Raw genomic sequence first — 11,880 nt, forward strand, 5'->3', positions numbered from 1 at the left:
TTTTTTCCACCATCCTTGGCCCAACTCCACCTTAAAATTTCAGAGGCGGACCCAGAATTTTAAGACGGCGGGAGCATCATTATCTCAACATAAACGCCAACAAAATTTTTAATAACGATTGAGGGATAATACCCTATCGGACCGGTCACTAATAGCGTAGCAGTGATGAAAATACAAGTATATAGGTCAAATATGTGTAATAAATAAAATTTAATATAGTGAAACAAATGAAAGAGATAGCTCAGTGACTAAGGTTGTGCAACATGTGGTAACAATGCAGGTTCGAATCTTGGCGAGCTCATTTAACGCTTATTGTTTTCCTAGAAATAGGCTCAAAAAAATAATTAAAAGTGACATTCGGGTTCGATCCGAGGTGACATGTAAGGGAAGCAGCAGTTGCAACCAACGTGCCCCAAAAACACTTTCGTTTGTTAGAGTGCACAATTAAATATATACTAATTTCTCAAGATATATACACATATATATACATAATTTTTTCCGAAGGGTGAGAGTGCACGTGCACACCCACCCTTCCATGTGGGTCCGCCTTTGCTTAAAACCATGAGTTTTTGCCATCAACCAACTGAATGATCAAGACTAGGCAAAGTTTCTCAGTAACAAAATATCTTCTTAAAAAAACCACAAAAAGACTCGCCCAAATCTATCAGTATTTGTCAGACCCACCACTTAATTCAATTCCCAACATGGATACTTCCGGGTAGGGGTGTTCATGGTTCGGTTTGGGTCGGTTATTGGTTAAAACCATAACCAAATCAATTTAGTCGGTTTTTAAATGTCTAAAACCATAACCAAATCAAGTAAAATAATAACCACCGGTTTGGTTATTGTCGGTTTGGTTCGGTTTGATTCGGTTTTTCAATTTATGACTAGCGTGACAATTCAAATATTCTCTTTCTACGTTCTTCAAATTTCTTATGACTTTTTTCCTCTCGCTTGAGGGCGAACTTTCTTGCGTATTGAGGGAAAGACATCGTGGCAATGTAAAATGAAAAGAAATAGTAGGATTTTTACTTTTTACCCTTATGCTTACGACTTATTAGAGTTGAGGCTTGGATTGTTGGACTTGGACATATTCTTTTTAGACATGGGCCTTAAAAATAAGTAGACCAAAATTAAATTAATAATTAAAAGGTATAAAATATCTTTAATTATTTATGAAAAGTTAATATTATACATATAAATAATTATAAATTTTATGTATATAATTATCGGTTTGGTTCGGTTATTTATTCGGTTATTTTTTACTATAACCATAACCAAACCAAATATTATCGGTTTTTCAAATTTAAAACCAAACCAAACCAAATGTCGGTTTTTTTTATTCGGTTTGGTTAAATTTTCGGTTTGGTTTTGGTTTTAACCAAAACTGTGAACAGCCCTACTTCCGGGGAAGAAGAAAAGAAAGGAAGGCGGAAAAAGTAGGAGCTTTATGGTTCGGCCGTTTTTTTTTTTTTTAAATTATACCATATCAATTTTTCGGTTAATCTACTGATATAACCAAAATTAGATTTTTCAAAACCGTCAAATCCTCTCAGTTTCTTTTCGATATCAGTACGGTTCGATTAATTTTCGATAATTTATTTAATGTAACCTTATATAAAATTATAGTAGATTTTAATATTACACCTAAAGTATATAATTCTTTATTAGAATGCCTGGTATACAGGAGCGGAGCTATAATGTTAAAGGGGGGTTTGGGCGAACCCAGTAACTTTTGCGTAGACCCTATATTTTTACTATAGAAAAACAGTAAAAGTAGATATTATTACTTGCAAACCCACATACACAAATAAATGGATGGTTCAGTGGTAATGCAGAGAGTAGAAAAGCTCTTTCTTTCCATAGATGTGGGCGAAACTCCACCAGTGCCTATGTTTTTTCATTTTTTTGTTGTAATAAGAAAGATTCTCTTTTAAGTCACTTTTTAAAATTAGAAGAACGGATAAATTCAACTCGTGCAGTTCTTTTCCTTTGGGGGTAACTTTTTCCCTTTTTGTTATCATACATAATAGTATACAAAATTTCTTTTAACACTTTATATTTTAAAAACAAAACATAAAATTGACAAATCAATAAGTAAAAAAGCAAACCGAATTCTCCCGATACTTGTTGTTACCATTCTTTTTCATCGTTTTCTTTCACAGAGCCAAACCCAAAATTAGATTTTCAAAATATATTAAATACTGATACTTGTTCGTTAGTTTGATGGTTGTTATCAGGGGTAGTTCAAGGGTGAAGCTAATAAAACCTTTGCTTTAGCCCCCAAAACTTTTACGGATGAATTTTATGATTTTATTTTTTCTTAGACAATATTGAAGATTGTAAAAAAGAATTACAAAATTTAAATTAAAAGAAGGGAAAAAACTATCTACTTTTTAAGAGAAATATTTTAGAACTTTGAACTAAATTACTCAAAATCTTCATATTATTAAATAACGTTTTTATAACAACATCTAAGGTAATGTATTTAAAACACATGACTAACATCTTATTAACCTTAATTAATCCTCACTATTATAAATATGAATAATAATGTTACTATGTGAAGTAAATGCAACAATTATAAAAAAACAAAAAAACAAAAAGGCAAGGCTAGATTTTTTATTTTATTTTTATTTTTATGTATGTGTATATATTTAAGGTCTCGGATTAAAATTTAGCTTTAGACCATTACTTTTATTGAGACGCCCGTGGTTGTTATACATTAGCTTGAGGTCGGTGTCCTGTCTTAAAATTCCGAACTCCAAACCTCAAATTCTGGCTCCGCCTCTGCTGGTATATATTCTAAATCACTTTATAACAAATGTCAAAATCATACTTCGTTTGCACCATTAGCATTAGAACGAGAAAATCAAAGAGTGAAAACAAGCTCTTCAATTCATAGATCTACTGCCTCTTCTTTCCCATAACCCTTTTGTTTCTTCTAAAGAAAATTAATATAGCATAAAAACTACGAAAAACAATATGAAATAATGAAAAAAAAGTGGGAAGAAACTAAAGGTAGCAAGGCAGCAACCTTTAATCACTGTATCTTGATTCCCAGTATGAGAACTGAAAAGATATGCTGAGTCCTAGACTCTAAGCAGTAAGCCAAATAACGTGTAATTCCTGGTGAGTTTTGATATTACTTATAATTCAACAAAACCCCTAAAGCCCAACGCCCAAGGTAGAAAAATTTTAATGCTTTATAATTTAAACTTAACATATAAAAATAGATTTTATATATATATATATATATATATATATATATATATATATATATATATATATATATATATAAAAAATTTATTCGGTATAGTTCGATATTATTTCGGTAATTTTTATAAAATAAATCTTTTGACCTAATTATTCGGTACCGTTATTAGTATATACTAAAAACCTTCGGTTTCACTAAAAAAAATCTAAAAGTCGGTTCGGTCGATCCGATCGATTTTGCGAATAGCTTTGACACCCCTGACTAGGAAAAAGCAACGGCGGTTGGGGAATGATTTGGATGAATGATGAAGAAGACGAGGGGTTAGGTCCTATTTTTTTTAATTCTAATTCCTTCTATTTATTTGTTGCATTTGTTTTACTTCGTTTTTTTTTCCCTTTCAACACGTGTATTGGATTTTATTGTTAAATTATTGTTTTACTAGTAAATTCAACCACGCTTCGCGCGGTATGAAAGATATCAATTAATTGAGTAGTATCTTAACTTATAAAGCCTACATAAAATTTTCAAGTAGATGAAAAAAACACTAACAAAAATTATTCAATCACCACTTTTCGAAATAATACTCTAGCTAATCAGTCATAAACTTCTATATATTGTTTCTTGAATTGTTGCCTTCAATTCCACTGGTATGTTCCTCACAGTTTTGAATGGAATAAGTAGCAAGAGTGATAGATTGATCTCACTATTCCAAACCCTGAAGAGACACTCACTATTCCAAACCCTGAAGAGACATTCAAAAACAAAGGGAAAATGTTGAAATAATATACTCAAAAGATACTAATAAAGTGGGGGCAAGCAACTGAAAATCATCACGAAAATCACCATGAGAGCTACGAATTGTTATAAGAATAGGAACTAATAATGCTTGAATTTTTCACGGCATAATTAAGAAAATAATCAACGAAACACAAAATTCTCAAAAATATGAAAAAAAGAATGCCAAAGGCTTATAAATGTGACTATTCTTCGACTGCTGGATTCAAGACAATCATTATGAATAGTCATGAAAATCTCAAACGTCACACGCTGGTTCTCTAAACCCCTAACTCTATTAACCTCACAAGACTTTGTTCACAAAACTCCAACTCTGTATGGTAGATTCTTCCTAATAATTCACATGCCTTTTTATATCATCTCCTTAACATATATCTTAGCTAAAGAATACCTTAAATGCAACAAATAATAAAGATAAATACAATGACAATAACTTAGAAAAGAGGTTTCAACAAAATTTGTATCTTTGATATAGCTGCACTTTGGATGAAGTTTTCCTTCATGTAACTCACAGAAGGGCCAAAAAGTAATGCAACAATTATTTGCCCTCGAGAGCAACAACATTTATCAGGTCACAGACTACCGTTTTTTCTCATCAGAAGAGAGTTTAATGCTTAATATTCACCTTGCAAATCAACAAAATGTGCTCATGTATTAGCACGTTAAAATATAAAACATAAACCAGAAATAGACATATAAACAAACTCACCTTTGTAGCTCAACAAACACGACATCCCTGATTTTCCCTTTTGCTTGGTGCACAAGAAGGGTTCCCATAGTCCTATATCTTGTGAACTCATTAAATACAACCTATACAAATGGAAAACTGGCTTTAATTGAATAAAAATAAGCTGATGAGATGAGCAAGATATAAAATGATAGTAAATTACCGATTGGATATTAATAAAAATGGTAAACTAAAGATAAGAGATGATAGATAGACTTTCTGTAACTTAATTTGCATTTACTTTTCATTTTTTTGGTAAAAGATATTTCTATAAAGATGGTTACCATGGAAGAGCAATAATCAAGACAACTCCTACCACCAAAAGATGTGGTGCAGCGGATGGGGCTGCTCCTCCCTTAACCAGATGCCGAGGTTCGAGTCCCGAGATGAAAAAAATCCTGATAAGGCCGCCCCCCAAATGGGGCCACGCGCGCGCGAATCTAGATATAATTGGGGAACAATTCTTGACGAACATCGGGTGGAAAACCAAAAAAAAAAATAAAAAAAATCAAGACACCTCCTGATAAGCAAAAAGAGCAGGACTTACAAAAAGAGAGAAGTTACCACCTCATTCAGTAAAGATGAAAAGATAGCCAGACTTCATAAGATTTTTGATCCCTGCAGTATAGTTTTCTTATCCAGAAAAAAGGACTCATCTGAAACCGATGGGGAAATTTTTTTCTTAAATGTGTTTTCCTCTAAATTGCCTCACATTCCAAGTGATGAAACACACATAAATATAAAAGCTCCACGAGAATTCACAGCCTTACTGGATATTAATAATCTTGATCCCGTCATGACTCGCCTAAAGAAAGTCAATTGGTACGCATTAATTTGGATCTCTTCATTTTGTACTTTGGTCTGCATTCGAAAAATCAACCAATATAATTAAATTTCCCTATTCTCAAACGATAAGCTAAAACAGAGCAGAATATCTAGAAAATAAGAAAATGGATACCTAGAAGCATAAAAGACTTCATATAGAGCCCCTCCTAAAGAAAGCAATTCAGTTTTCTTGAATCTTGTTTGCACTGGAACGTGAACACAAAGTTATGAGATATCAGGGTAAGTTCAACTTTGACATTCAAAGTTAACTTGAAATGTCTAAGGACATTATAAAATAGAGGAAGGGAGAAAAGAACCGGTATATATTTGGAGTTGTAACACTCTTGACTTAAAGGAATAAAAGCTATAAAAAAAATAAAAAAAGAGTCTGAAAAATCAACTTTGCAAGGCCCTTTTTCTTGTAATAAAAAAGAAAACTATTGTTTTGAAGAAGAATTGTCATTCAACTTTTAAAAGGCCTTTTTTTCCTGTATTTAAGAAAAAAGCTATTGTTTTGAAGAAGAATGGCCATTGTACAAACCTTGTCTGTTCTTAGCAGCATTCTTGACTATTACTAATTACACAACCATGATAAGATATTTGCACTTTTATTTCTGAAAGGTTCTTTTTTATTAAATCCATTTCCAGAAAGAGAGTTCAATGATTAAAAAAGAAGGAAATTGCCTGCAGACCTTGCACTACATCGTATGCAAGTATTTTTTTTTAGAATTAGATGTACTGAAGAACAATTGAACCAAGAGAGATAAGCACCAACCTTTATAGTGAAAACTTTAAGGAAATTCCATAAAAGCTCAATTCCTATAACGGGGCTTTCGTTTTCACTACTGCAAGGAAAAAAAGTAGAACTAAGAGACACATTCTCAAAACTAAAACGCAAATTCTTCGGACAGTGCTAAATTTAGAAATTGTACCAAAACCGTGTTTTTCTATTTGTTAATTTCTAATGGATTGATATATAATGATTATTTTTAAATCAGTGAGTTCACTGATATATTGATAAAGAACGATACTACTCAGTCAATAAATTCAACAAATTAAGATTAAAAAAAAAAAAATCCACAATGCAAGTATGCAAAGCCAAAACTGGGGAAAACACCATTTTGTAGGCAATCATAATAGACAAATAGAGCGTTAATCCAAGTACACCAACAAAGAGCACCTAGCAGGCTAAAAATAAATTGAAGAATTGAATAAACAAGTGAATTCTCAAATTTGTATATACAAAAAGAATCAACTGATCAATTCAGTAAAATTTTAGTTCTACCTTAAAATTAAGAAAAAGGAAAGAGAACTGCACCACATATCATCACATTTGCTAAAACATTCAATGTAGAATTTGCAATCAGGGCATCAATGCCACTTCATATGCATGAATTCTCAAATAGACATGTAAAAGAGCAATGGACGAATAATACAACTTCTTCAACACCCATTAGGCAATCTTTAGAGTCTAAATTTTCAAAAGTTGAAAGTTTGAGAAGAAATTTTTCCACAGATGTTACGAAGCAAAACCTCTAGCCTTTGTCAATTGGGAAAAGACTTTAGAATTCATCCACTAATTTTTTCAATAAGGTCTCTTGGTTTCTTCTTTATGGTCCATAGATGAATTTCATTATTATCGTTGTTATAGTTCCTAGGGGTGCAAGAGGCGAAGAGGCGTCTGTAATTGGGAGTTTTAATTTTAAGGCCGTAAAATTGTTTTTTCCCCTCAAAATTCAGTAAAAATAGATAAATACCAACTCTGTGATTCTGTGATGCCAATTCTGCTTTTATATATATATATATATATATATATATATATATATATATATATATAAGATTTATACCCCTCAGTGCTTTTTATATCTCGCGTAAGGGCTGTCGGGTTAGGTGTTCAAAAGACTAATCGTTGGTAGAAATTAAATTAAGGGTCATCTATGTATTTTTTTTCTTTTTTAAAATAACAATGATAATGGTATTCCAGCCAATTTACGCGTATCTCGAGTATTTCACGAGATATCGGTTATCTACTACTTCCTCATTCAATTTATGTGACACTCTTTTCTTTTAGTTAGTCCCATAATGATTGACACATTTCTATATTTAGTAACAATTAAACTTTAAATTTACCTTTTTACCCTGAACGAAATGATTTCTAGCCATAAAAATTTTTATGATTATTTTACATCACAAGTTTCAGAAGTCTTCCTTTATTTGTTAAAAACGGGTCAAACACCCTCATATTAAATAAGACGGAGAAAGTATTTTTTTTTTGTATTTATTCCCCCACGATTAAAATAAAAAGGGCCTAAAATGCCCTTGAACTATCGGATTTGGTACAAAAATGCCCTCCGTTTACCTTTGCCCTCTAAAATGCCCCTGCCGTCAACCTATGGAGCCTAAATTGCCCATATTTTTGACGGTTCCCTTTAAAAAAATAATTAAAAATCCATTTATTACGTGGCACGATCTTATTGGTTTGTTTTAAATTAACCTAAAATAATTATATCCCAACCCAAAATCCGGATCCACCTAACCCACCCCGATTGTAGCGTCACCTGTCCCTGCCGGTAAGCCACCATTAATCTCCACCGTCCCTTTCCTCCATTGAAACAACCCAAAACCTTCATTAAAATCACCACCGTAACACCCCTCATCCAAATGGCTATCGAGCCACCATTAAATAGCCATTGAACCACCAGCCATGAATAACCCAAAACCACCAGTCGATTCCTCCATTGAAACATTGCCCAATTTCACACTTATTGCAACCCCCTTTGATACATTCTCTTCTCTCTTCTACTTTAGTCTTCTTCCTCCCATCAACCCCTCCCTCCTCTAATATTTTCTGTATTTACTTACTTGTTTGCTCATTTTTCAAAAGTAAACCGTTTAATTATGCAAAATTCAATAGTTCAGGGACATTTTAGGCCCTTTTCTGTAATTCCTATTATATACTCATCCATGATATTTCATCTTATTATATAGTATACAATTAATCAACACGAAACGTCATAGAATCTTGAGGTGATGGCTGTGAATAAAAAAGGGCAATTTGCACGATTTCCCTTATTCGGAGGTGGTCTTTAATTTTTGCCCTCAAATTGCTGGTCTTTAATTTTTGTCCTTCGCCTAAAATATCTCGAGATTCTTGGTTCGAATCCAGGCTCATTCAAAAGGAAAAAAAAAAAACACAAGGCAAAGTTTCATTGCAAAATTAGGCCTATTCAGGAAAAATTTAGGCCTAAGGCCTAACTTTTGTAGAATTCTAGCAGAGGTAAAAAAAAAAAAAAAATCTTGCCTTTAGGCAAACCTCTGCCTTAAGCCAAAAGTGATTTTTTTTTTTTTTTGCCGTAAGGCAGACTTTTCGCGAAGTCATGCCTTGTGAAATTTTATTTTTGACTGATCAGGAGTTCGAACTAGGCCTATGCATAAAATTGGTTCAACTCGAATTTCCGAACCAATTCGAAACAATTCCGATAATTCAATTTGGATAATACAATTCGATTTCGATTTACAAATGCAATTGTAAAATATTACAGTTTAACTGTTCGGATACGGTTGGCTTCAATTATCAACCGAACCGACCCGAACAAACCGAATTTATATGCCACTAATGACTAATATGATTAATACTCTAATAGCCTAACTATATATACGCTTAATACTTAATAGTGAAGTAATATTTATTTAACTTCAAAAGTGGTACAAATGAATGTCTGCACGCACATCTTGCACTGGATATTCATGGACTTCTTGTTGGCCTCAAGCTGACTTCCCTTTCGGTCTTTCATCTTTTCAGCGTTCTTCTCACGAGCCATCTTTTTCTGGCTTGGCTAGGTGGGATAGCCGAGCCATTCCCTTTTCTTTCCTTTGCCTTTTGGCCATTGCCTCCACCCATGGCTTTGTTTGTTCTTTGATCTTAGCATGTACAAATTAGAGTTTTTTTTGGTTTTTTTGAGGATGCAAACTGAGTTATTATGCTTGTCTGCTTGCAAGTTGCAAGATGGATTATTAATTTGGTATATGTAATGTGGTGTTGGCGGTTTTGTATGCTTGCACAAGCTGTCAAGCTCTTGTTTTGCTATTTATATGTTATTATGCTTGCAAGTTTATTATTTTTTCTTGGTTAATGTCTTGGTTATAAGGCTGCAAATTTAGGATCTCATTATTTTTTGTTATGTTTACTCTAAAACTGAAATAAAAATAGTTACTTGTTTAAATTTTGAACAAATCGATTTGTGTCACCGAACCGAAATAATAAAAAACGGATCGAATTGAACCTAGAATGGATCGAGTTTAGTTGAGAATTTTAGAAAGTCAAAATTTGAAATTTCAACTCGATGATGGCCAAAACCGAACCGAATCGGTTGGTGCACAGGCCTAATTCGAACCCAGAACCTAGGGTTATTTTCGGCCACTTTTTTAAGCAAAGGGAAAATATTGAAGACCAGCAATTTGAGGGGCAAAAATTAAAGACTAGAGCCTTTGAAGGGTAATCCGTGCAAAAAAGCAGCATGCAGTTATCAATATATATGTGCTAATAAACGACGGGCAATTTGCACGATTGCCTTATTCGAGGGTAGGCTTTAATTTTTTCCTATCGCCTAATATACCGAGGTTCTGATTTCGAACCCGGTTCAATAATAAATAAAAAAATCGCAAGACAGAGTTTCGTAGCAAAATTATGCTTATTTAAGGCATAACTTTTGCCCGAATCAGAGGTTTCGCGAAAGCCTTGCCTTGCGATTTTTTTTTTAATTGAGTAAGCGGTGGTTCGAACTCAGAGCCTCGGAGTATTTTCGTCCACTTTTTAAACGAAGGCCAAAAATTAAAGACCAGTGCATTAGAAGGGAAATCCGCACAAAAAAATGATAAAGGACTGTGTTAACATTTTAATTTTGTTCCTAGCTAGTCGTCCAACATTGCATTTTTTTGTGCGGAGTGCCCTTCAAATGCACTGGTCTTTAATTTTTGTCCTCAAATTGTTGGTCTTTAATTTTTTCCCTTCGCCTAAAATTTTGTAAGTTCCGGGTTCAAACCCCGCTTAGTCAAAAATTTTAAAAAAATTCGCCAGGTAGAATTTGGATTAGCAAGGCATAGTTTTGCCTGCGAGACTCTGCCTTAAGGCAGAATTCTGCTTGAAGGTAAAATTCTTGAAGGCAAAATTCTGCCTTAAGACAGAGTTTTGCCCAGTTTTACCCAAAACAAGGTAGAGTTTTCTAAGGTATAGTTTGCCTGCAAAACTCTACCTTAAAACATAGTTTGTAGGCAACCTCTGCCTAGCGATTTTTTTTTTTTAATTTTCGCCTGAGCAGGGATTCGAACCCGGAACCCTGAGGTTTTAAGCCAAGGGCAAAAGTTAAATACTTTCATTTTGATGGGCAAAAATGAAAGACCACCCCAAAATAAGGGCATTACTGCGAATTGCCCTCATTGTTAAGCACTTGGATTGGACCTACGCACGGCCCTCCCGCATTGTACCTTTTTTTTAAAAAAAAAAGTAATAATAATAATTTTTTTTTTATTACATAAGGAATAGGGAGGGAAATGGGAAAGGGAATTACAATGTGGGGATTCGAACCCTCACCAATAAGATGAAAATTCAGGTAGCCAACCAACTCAACTACTAAGATCCCTACTCTAGTTGACCAAACATGGCTGAGTATAATACTCATCACTTCGGTCTTCGGCTGTATAAATTTGTATATTATATATAGATGTGTATATTATATGTATAGGAATGTATACAAAGGCGGATCTAAGATTTAAACTTTAGGGGTTCAATTTGTTAAGATTCTTAGTATTGAACCCATTGTATTTTAAAAGTTATGGGTATATGTCTACTATATATTGCAATTTTGATAAATTTTTACACATAAATTTATGCTCCATGCGTACGTTAGGGGTTCAGTTGAACCCCCACCTAATATGCTCTATACGCCCCTGTATGTATGGTACAAGTATATTTAATTAAAACTATACCTTTTTTTTTTTTTTTTAATTAAATTGATACGAGTCTCGAACCCTTGATCGAGCGGAAGACATTTAAGCATATCTACCACTAAGCTTGGGGAAGACTCATATATAAAACTCTACACTATCTATACATTGTGTCCTTATTTTATAAATTAGATGGCCGAATGGTGAGTGACTGTAATTTTCCTATGAAAAATATGGTAGATAATGATCGATTCAAGTTAAAACTGACCTCACATGCCATCTCTATGTATGAGAATTACGTATCCAAGTTTGCTAACTCTAAAAACAAAAAATGTTTGGCTAACTCTACTACAAGAAACAGAAAGAAAAGAGA

General features: G+C 33.3%; 1 long non-coding RNA gene across 2 annotated transcripts; it reads right to left on the reverse strand.

The window, feature by feature from the left end:
* Positions 1–3,659: 3,659 nt before the first annotated feature.
* Positions 3,660–7,201, reverse strand: LOC132062547 (uncharacterized). 2 transcript variants are annotated; one of them, XR_009416202.1, is made up of 6 exons: positions 6,883–7,201; positions 6,340–6,409; positions 5,698–5,770; positions 5,510–5,600; positions 4,722–4,822; positions 3,660–3,959 (listed from the first exon to the last, which is right to left on the reverse strand). It is a non-coding gene; the product is annotated as an uncharacterized LOC132062547 (long non-coding RNA). The 2 variants fall into 2 exon arrangements; XR_009416203.1 differs by having other exon boundaries at positions 6,850–7,201.
* Between the last annotated feature and the right edge of the window lie 4,679 nt (positions 7,202–11,880).

Source organism: Lycium ferocissimum, chromosome 7 (assembly GCF_029784015.1).
Source record: "Lycium ferocissimum isolate CSIRO_LF1 chromosome 7, AGI_CSIRO_Lferr_CH_V1, whole genome shotgun sequence".
Lineage (NCBI taxonomy): Eukaryota > Viridiplantae > Streptophyta > Magnoliopsida > Solanales > Solanaceae > Lycium > Lycium ferocissimum.